This window comes from Crocodylus porosus, unplaced genomic scaffold, assembly GCF_001723895.1.
Source record: "Crocodylus porosus isolate Cpor-Errol unplaced genomic scaffold, CroPor_comp1, whole genome shotgun sequence".
Taxonomy (NCBI): domain Eukaryota; kingdom Metazoa; phylum Chordata; order Crocodylia; family Crocodylidae; genus Crocodylus; species Crocodylus porosus.
Genome location: NW_017728906.1, coordinates 158,081,446 through 158,090,264, shown reverse-complemented (window position 1 = coordinate 158,090,264; position 8,819 = coordinate 158,081,446). Strand labels below are relative to the sequence as shown.

The following is an 8,819-nucleotide window of genomic DNA, read 5'->3' as shown; positions in this document are numbered from 1 at the left end:
CTCCCTTCCTCTCCCCTTAACAGCTGTTACCACAGTCTCTGGCTTCTCAAGGGTGGAGGAAGTTCCAGAGCTGCTCCTGTCCTATTCCAGCTGGGTTCAGCCAGGGACAGCAACAGCAGCAGTGGCAAGCGGGTTCTCCTTCCTCTTCCTGTTCCCCAGGCTGGCAGAGAACATGTCACTGTCCTAAGCTTAGCTGGGCTCTCAGCACAGCCTGGCTGAAGAGGGGCAGGAGTGCCTCTGGAGCTCTCCTATCCCCAGAGCAGCTGTGAACACCTGTGGTGGGGGGAGGAATGGGAGGACAGAGGAGGGGACCTGCTGCTCAGTATGGAGGATAAGAAAGGGGAAATTTTTACCTGATATATGGACTTAAAAAAAGTCCTCAGCTGCTGCTTCCATGGCATGGTCTAAAAGAGAGGTATGAATGTGCCACTGCACCCCTTTTGGATATGCACTTATAGACAGGTAGACTTGATTTCCTTCTGCAGCATGGCTATTGGCCACAAAACATTTTTGTTAAGAAGGGCTGCCTGATATTCTGCATGTGACTTCAAGTTCACTTTATCTCCTTGAAGAGGAAAAATTCCTCCTCAAAAGCTCTGTGATGGCCACCTATAACCAGGAGGATCAGGGATCAAAATGTTATATCTTTGAGTCCAAGGAGTCAGGAGGGGCAGGCCTGCAGGAGAGGATCTGTCTATTTTGGTTGGCTGCACCATCTTTCCTAGCTTCCCCCAAAAGGCTGAAACTAGCTGTGAGGTCGGACCCAGAAAGTACTAATAGACAATCTGTGTCGACCTGGTAGAAGGTAGCCAGTGGGATCCCCCAGGATTCAGTACTTGAACCAGTGCTTTTCAACATCTTCATCAATGACCTGGATAGTAGAGAATGCCCTGAGAGACCAAGGACCACAGGTAAAGGGAGCATGAGAAGAATGGTCATTCCTTAAGGATACAATCCTTAAGGCTCAGAGAAAATCCATCCTGTTATGAAGAAAAAGTAGCAGAAGGGTCAAAAAGCCCTCTTGGTTAAGCAGGGAAGTTGCAGACCTCCTACAGAAAAAGTAAGAGGTGTACAAACAATGGAAGCTTGGGACAGCCTCTAAAGAAGACTTCTTGACAATGGCCCACACTTGTAGAAACAGATTAGGCAAGCTATAGCAGAAACTGAACTAAAACAAGCTACAAGAATCAAGGCCAACAAGAACCCATTCTTTATCTACATAGGGAGTAAAAGGAAAACTAATGGGAGTGTGGGGCTGCTGCTCAATGCCTCAGGATACCTGGTCACTACGACTCAGGAAAAAACAGAACTGCTAAATGACTACTTTGCCTTGGTCTTTCACAAGACCAAGGGGAACAACATGTCAGGTAAGGCACAAAACTAGCAGGGCGGGATTGACACCATTCCCACCATTGCCATACAACTGGTGTACAATCTATTAAAGAAATTAGACATATATAAATCAGTAGGACTGTATTAACTCCACCCAAATTTGGGCCCCACAATTCAAAAAGGATGTGGAGAAGCATGAGAGAGTCCAGAGAAGAGCCACGCACATGATCAGAGGTCAGGAAAAAAGACCTTACGATGATAGGCTGAGAGCTATGGGGCTCTTTAGCCTGGAAAAGCACAGGCTCAGGGGTGATCTGATGGCCACCTATAAGTTTATCAGGGGTGACCGCCAGTATCTGGGGGAACATTTGTTCACCAGAGCGCCCCAAGGGATGACGAGGTCGAATGGTCATAAACTACTGCAAGACCCTTTCAGGCTGGATATAAGGAAGAATTTCTTTACTGTCTGAGTCCCCAAGGTCTGGAACAGCCTGCCATTGGAGGTGGTTCAAGCACCTACATTGAACACCTTCAAGAGAAAATTGGATGCTTATCTTGCTGGGATCCTATGACCCCAGCTAACTTTCTGCCCCTCAGGCAGGGGGCTGGACTCAGTGATCTTCCAAGGTCCCTTCCAGCCCTAACATCTATGAAATCTATGAAGAGTGCTGCAAGAGTTAGCCAAAGTAATTGGGTCCAGAGAAGGGCCATCTGCATTATTAGGGACTTGCATGGCAAGCCATATGAGAAGAGGCTGAGGGATCTCTGACTATTTAGCCTAAAGAAAAGAAGGCCGAGAAGGCTTACCACTATATCAGAGGTATATATCAAGGACTCGATGAACAACTGTTCACCTGGGCACCCGGGGGAAAACTAGAAACAGTGGCCACAAACTCCTGGAAGATATTTTCAGGCTGAACATTAGGAAAAACTTCTTTACAACTAGGGTGTCCAGACTATGGAACAAGCTCCCCCCAGAGGTGGTGCAATCATCTACCCTAGAGGTCTTCAAGAGAAGATTGGATGGTCACCTGCTGGTTGTCTTTTTGTGCTCATGCAGGGGGCTGGACCTGATGATCCTTCAGGGTCCCTTCTATCCCTATGGTTCTATGACAAACAACCCCCAGTGAACCAAGATGCCTCCATCCCTCCTGGCCCTTCCCCCACCCGAAGCTACTTCCTTGCCTCCCAGCACTGGTGAATGCCACACCATGAGTGGCTTACAGGATGGAGGGTTTGGTGGGCTTGGGGGGCTGGTCTGTGGTGGTGGGGCTGTCTAGGCTGGCTGCACCCTCTTTCTTAGCTTCCCCCAAAAAGATAGGCAGACCAGGCCATGAGAGCCTGGGGTGGAGGGTGAGGCTGGGGGGCTGCCAGTGCTAGGTGGGCAGGTAGGGAAAGTACAGCCCCAGGGCTGTGTTGAGAACTGTAAAGAAGTTCAATTAGATCAGTCTCACCAGAACTAAGTTAGACTACCTCAGAGGTACACTTAACTCAGATTGGGTCAGCCATTTTTAGATTTAACTATCCTGATGTAGCAGGGCACTAGGGTGCCTGCTATTGGCAACAGGAATATGGAGTCAGCTGCCACTCACCACGGCAGTGCAGGTGTGGCTTGCTAGGACAACCAGTTGGGTCAGCTGAGCAGAAGGGGGCAGGGCCTGGCCTTTATAAACAGTAAGGCCAAGGCCAGAGTCAGTTCCCCTCTGGCAGCCTAAGAAGCAGGAGCTCTGCTGGAACAAGCAGGGCGAGCAGAGCTCCATGGGCCTAGTAAGGAAGCCGGATGGCTTGAGCAGTGTTGGCATGATGATACGGGGTGGAGAAGACCCTGACAGGGATATGAAGGAAGGTTAGCCAGGTTGGCTTGGAATTTACGTTATAGCCAGGGGCTTTGTATTTTCCGTTTTGGTTGTGATTTAAGACTGGAGGACCAGGCAAGGCTGTAGGGGTAGAGGAGGCCTCATAGGAGCTCCCCAGCAGTAGGGGGGGTTCCCAGCACTGGAGAAAATGCTGCTTTTTGGGATATCCCGACCCCGGCCCCCAGTGTGGGCGATTATTGGGAGGAGCCCCAGTGGGGCATAGGACCCGGGAAAGGGGTCTGGGGGCCAGGTAAGGCTGAGGCCACCTGAGCCCCAATTCAGAGAAGCCTAGTGGGTGTAAGACCCAGGAAAGGGGTCTGGGGCCAGGTAAGGCTGAGGCCACCTGAGCCCCATTGTGAGAAGGCCCCAATGCGGGTGAGAAGTGCGAGCAAGGCCCCAGTGCGGGTGGAGAACGTGGAGAGCACGAGGCACAGGCCCCGGTTGGGGGCGAGAGCACGGAGAGCACGAGGCACAGGCCCCGGTTGGGGGTAAGAGTGTGGGGAGCACGAGCCACAGGCCCCAGTGTGGGCGGGGAGCACGAGGCACAGGCCCCAGTGCGGGAGGGGAGCACAAGGCATAGGCCCCGGTTGGGGGCAAGAGCGCGGGGAGTGCGAGGCACAGGCCCTGGTTGGGGGCGAGAGCGTGGGGAACGCGAGGCACAGGCCCCGGTTGGGGGTGAGAGCAAGGCCCCAGTGCGGGCGGGGAGTGCAAGGCACAGGCCCCAGTTGGGGGTGAGAGTGTGGGGAGCACGAGGCACAGGCCCCGGTTGGGGGTGAGAGCGTGGGGAGTGTGAGGCACAGGCCCCGGTGCGGCGAGGGCTGCGAGGGAAGCGAGGGGACACCCGTGAGGGCAACGGTACAAGGGCAAGGCCCCGGTGTGGGCTACGAGAGCCTCGTGAGACAGGCCCCGGTGCGGGCGAGAGCACGGGAGACAGGCCCCAGTGTGGCGAGGGCCACGAGGGAAGTGAGGGGGCACCCGTGAGGGTGACAGTACAAAGGCAAGGCCCCTGTGCGGGCTATGAGAGCTGCGGGAGACAGGCCCTGGTGTGGCAAGGGCCACAAGGAAAGTGAGGGGGCGCCCATGAGGGCGCAGGCAGACAATTGGATGGAGCCCTGGTACAGCAAGGCACCATGCCAAGGAGGGCAGGAAGGCAGCCTCCCTTTGATATTTACCAGCAAGACATGACGCACGAGATACAGGGTACATTCGGGACCCGATTTGGCACGGTAGGTAGGGGCACTAGAGGAGTTCACGGCACCCCTAGGTCGTCCTGTCACATCTGAACTTCTGTACAGTTTGCACTTACATCCACCTAGCTAGGGATCTAAGTATAGAGTCTGCACCTGGTTGATCAGGTGGCCATTTTTAACGTGGTCTAACCTCCCTCTAACCTCATGCAGGTATCAAATTTATGCCCAATTAGTTAATGTGCAGTAACGCACATGCAGATTCCTTACTGCACGGTAACACTGTGTGTGGGGACTGACTTGGGACTAACTATAGTCAGTCCCACACTGTCAATGATCTTTAATGCCTGCACATGTAAATGCTGGCCTATTCCTGCTTACTGTGCAGTAATTTACTGTGCAGTAAATTTAAGGTAGCATAAATGCACATGTAGAAATGCCTTGTACGTACCCTAGAAGTTAGGTTCCTAAATTTCTTTAAAATTCTGGTCCTAAGTACATTCCACGGAGTGCTGAATATCTTTTTTTCTGCTCAATGCAGTCCCTCAGATTATCAAGCCTGCATTTTTTTTGAGGTATAAGTCTTTCTATAAACTCCTTTTTTTTATACATCTTTAAATACCACTCAGGCTGCATCAAATACAATGATGTCCATTGCTATGAAAATTACATGAAGCTTGACCCAAAGCCCACTGTAGTAAGCAGAAAGATTACAACTGAATGTATTGGGCTCTGGGTCAGACCCAAAATGAAGGAAAGAACTGAATACAGTCTTCCATCTTTGTGTGATTTGGTGCCTCAGCAATTTCTGCTCAGAAATGGCTGTACCATCTGGATGCTTATGGACTGGTTTTTGGTAGTACTGCTTAATAACAAAGATTTTTTAAAATGAAATTTTCATATTTTCCCAGGCGAGAAGCAACTGTGACCACCTGAAACCTGAGATCCTGCTCCTGCCTTTGTTTCAAGGTAATTTGCATCGTCACAGATCCTCACAGGAGGTGAGAGGCTCCATAACAGCTATGAATTGACTGCCCAGAGGAGTTTTCCATCTATTGACTCCTCTGTGAAATCCTATGAAATATGAACTTTCATTTCTACCCAGGAAAACTTTTACAATCTTTTTTTCCAATGCCTGATGAAGGGTGTTTGTGCCCAAAAGCTTGCAATTAAAGACTCTTTTTGTAAAAATCTTGTTGGTCTAATAAAAGACATAATCATTACTATGAGTCCTAATTGCTTAATAATAAATGCTCTCATTTTGTCTCTGAAACTAGCTTAACAGCTTCTAAGGTGAGACCATTTTTCTGATTTCAGGTCTGGAAATTACTACTACTACTACTACTACTGCTACTGCTACTATTAGTACTAGCCCTGCTACTTACATAAATTGACTCAGTCATGTACTACAGTGAAGAGGATTTTGATTGGTCATATCATATTACCTTTAATTACTTGAAGAGGAATTCTATTCCAATTTATTTAGCAGAAATCTGGGGTAATTGTATTGATATTAAATATATTATTTCAACCTTATATTAACGATATTATGAGCAAAACTAATCTAATTCCCATCTAGTTTGGCACATATCAATGCAGTATTTTAAGAAATATTAGCATAAGCATACTTCTAGTTACCTTACATCTTTCTTTGAAAGTACTAAAATGGATTCCAGTAAATATCAGAATCTACTGGGAATTCTGAAAATTGCTCCTTTTCAACTTTGCCATTTCGCAATCATTTACTGGAGAAAATCATTAAAAAACAAATGCCTTGTCTCAGGTCTGCCTGGACTAGTTCAACACAAATATTAACTTCAGTGGGTACTTCTGCATGTTCAATACTGCTCACCTCTTTGGGACTAATTTTTTAGGTATCCAGTTCTACAAATCTTGAGCCCACTCAAAATATTGTTGCATTTGAGCAAATTGCAACAGGAAGACAATATATATTTTAAAAAAAAAGGCAACTGACTCTTTGATCAGATAGATTATCTCCTTTTGTCATAGCCCATTTATTCTTAAATTGTTGGCACCTGGAAAAAATATTATTATGACTCATAAAACTGTGTAATATTAGGTAACTTTTTCCTTGGCATATGCAGCAGTAAAGCTAAGCTCCTGGGAGAAAGTTAGAGTCAGCCTTAACTGGGTAATGTTTATGGAGCTAATGAAAATTTTCTGATACAATAATGTGATAAAATTAAGTAATACAATTAAGTAATAAAAATGAATCAATGAGTTCTATCAGAATCATAGCCTACATTGATAGAATGCCTATAAAAGGGATTGGAATCCAGCCTGAACTCGAATATCACATTTCCAAAGAGGACTAATACCCATGGCCCATATGGTGCGGATCAATGCATTTTGTAATATACAACAATGCAGGGTGGGAGGAAGGAGGGTTCTGCATCACTGGTTTCTGTCCCTTATGATCACAGGCCACAACTTCTTGTAATCCTGTTAAATAAACTTAACCAGCTCCATCTTAAAACTGGTTTGTTTTCCCCCAGTGCAACTTAATGCTGCATGCTGGTGTTCTGCAAGGCAGACTGGAAGGAAGAACTCACTTCTCAGCCAACTTGCAAAGCAACAGCTGCACAGTTGTTCCATAACCACTACAGAAACCCAAGTTTTGAGGTTCCAGAAGGCACCACCCTGCCCACATATTACGTTGTGGTTGCTTTTTTCCTTCTATTGTAGTCTTTTCAGGTTCTTTTATCACAGCCTCATTGTGGTAAATGCCTAAGGACATGATCCCAAGCCAAGTAAAATCTATGCAGATCTTTCCATTGACTTCAGTGGATTTTAGATCAGGCACTTCATGAATACTGAGTTTATTTAGAGCAAATCACTGGTATGGCCTCTTCCAATCTATCCATCCCATCTATATGCTATCTGCATATAGAAGTAGTGGAACACTACTCTAGGTTGCATGCTGGACATGGTTGCAGTATTGCTTAACCTACGGCCAGCAGGATAGATCCAGCCCTAGAAGTGACTGGATCCAGTTTGTGGTGTGGGGGATCAAAAGCGCTCAGCCCAGTGAATCATACTCCCTACCTTATGTTGGGCCACTTATCTCCTCCACAGCTCTCCCTGTTCTCTCCCTCTCCTTTACTTTATGACAGTGTAGCAAAACCTCCAGGTTTTTCTTTTACTTAAAAATACATTCCCTTCTCTTCCCCAACCATTTCTGACTCTTTCTCTATCCCCTCTATCCATTATAAGCAGTTGTAGGTAGTCATAGGTAAGCTAAGTTCTTGTATGCCATTATTGTAACAAGCCCCTTTTTATATTGTAAATAGTGTTTTGTTATTTTTATATTGATTTTTATTGTTTTATATTGTATTCCTATTATGTTTGTATTGAATTTTACTGGTTTTTTTAATATATTGTATGATTTAGGCCCATTTCTGTAAAGTTAGCCAAAGTAATGTCAAGTCTCCATTCTGTGTCCCTTCCCCAGGTATTATAACTCTGTTGCAACTATGACTCATACCTACCCTTCCTATGTAAATTGGTTCCTGGGTAAATGAGGATGAATGAGGGTGCTTGAGATACAATGGTAGCAAGCCTAAAAATAGCTCCTGCTGAATGACCAGACCATCAACTTAAAGACCAGACCATCACCTTAATGACTGGGCCATTACCTTGCATTGACTCTCCCTGAAACCACAGACCTACTCCCAGGACCAGAGACAAAACCCAATATTTGAAAGATAAAGGGCCTCCAAGAAACCAGAAACTCCACCATTGTATCCCACCAAACAATGAGGACACCTGGAACTGCATGACCTCATCTGAACAGGACTGGCCTAAGCATGTCCTGCCCAATGGTGTCACAGGTAGCCCACCCCTAGAAAAGAGGTGGTAGAGTGTGACCTCTTTGGGACACCCTCTCCATCTGGACCAGCACTATGCCACACCACCTATCCACCCAGAGGCCCTGCCATTGACCCCTTTTGGACAACACCTCACTGGAGAAGACTTCAGCTGACCATCAAGGATCAACTCACAGCCTGGATAGGTAACTATCACCCACCTTCTTCACCCAAGCACGGGACCTGAGCTTTGTCTTTGCACACCTTGACCTCAATCCCTCCATTAAGCCTTTCCTCTCTGGCTATCATTGTGTGTGTATGTGTGTGTGTGTGTGTGTGTGTGTGTGTGTGTGACCCAATAACTTCATGGGCTGTATAGTGTGTTGCCTGTTTAATAAAACTGTTAGCTTGGAACCCTGAGTTGGGTTTTGTCTTACTGACCACCTGACACTGCTCCAAATTCTGTCTGCCCCTCTGACCTCTCTTTCTCTCCTCTTTCTCTCTCCGCCCCCAGCTCTCTGATCTTTTAACTGCCACTGTCTCCCAGCAATCTCTGATTCTGCCCTGTGCTTCCCAGCCCCCTCCTCCTCCAGCTTTTACCTCCCAGGTCTCAGCTT

At 47.1% G+C, this 8,819-nt stretch overlaps 1 long non-coding RNA gene across 1 annotated transcript; it reads right to left on the bottom strand.

Annotated features, from left to right (window-relative positions):
- Positions 1-1,296: 1,296 nt before the first annotated feature.
- Positions 1,297-8,257, bottom strand: LOC109306302. The gene is made up of 3 exons (XR_002099930.1): positions 8,121-8,257; positions 4,074-4,079; positions 1,297-1,309 (listed from the first exon to the last, which is right to left on the bottom strand). It is a non-coding gene; the product is annotated as an uncharacterized LOC109306302 (long non-coding RNA).
- Between the last annotated feature and the right edge of the window lie 562 nt (positions 8,258-8,819).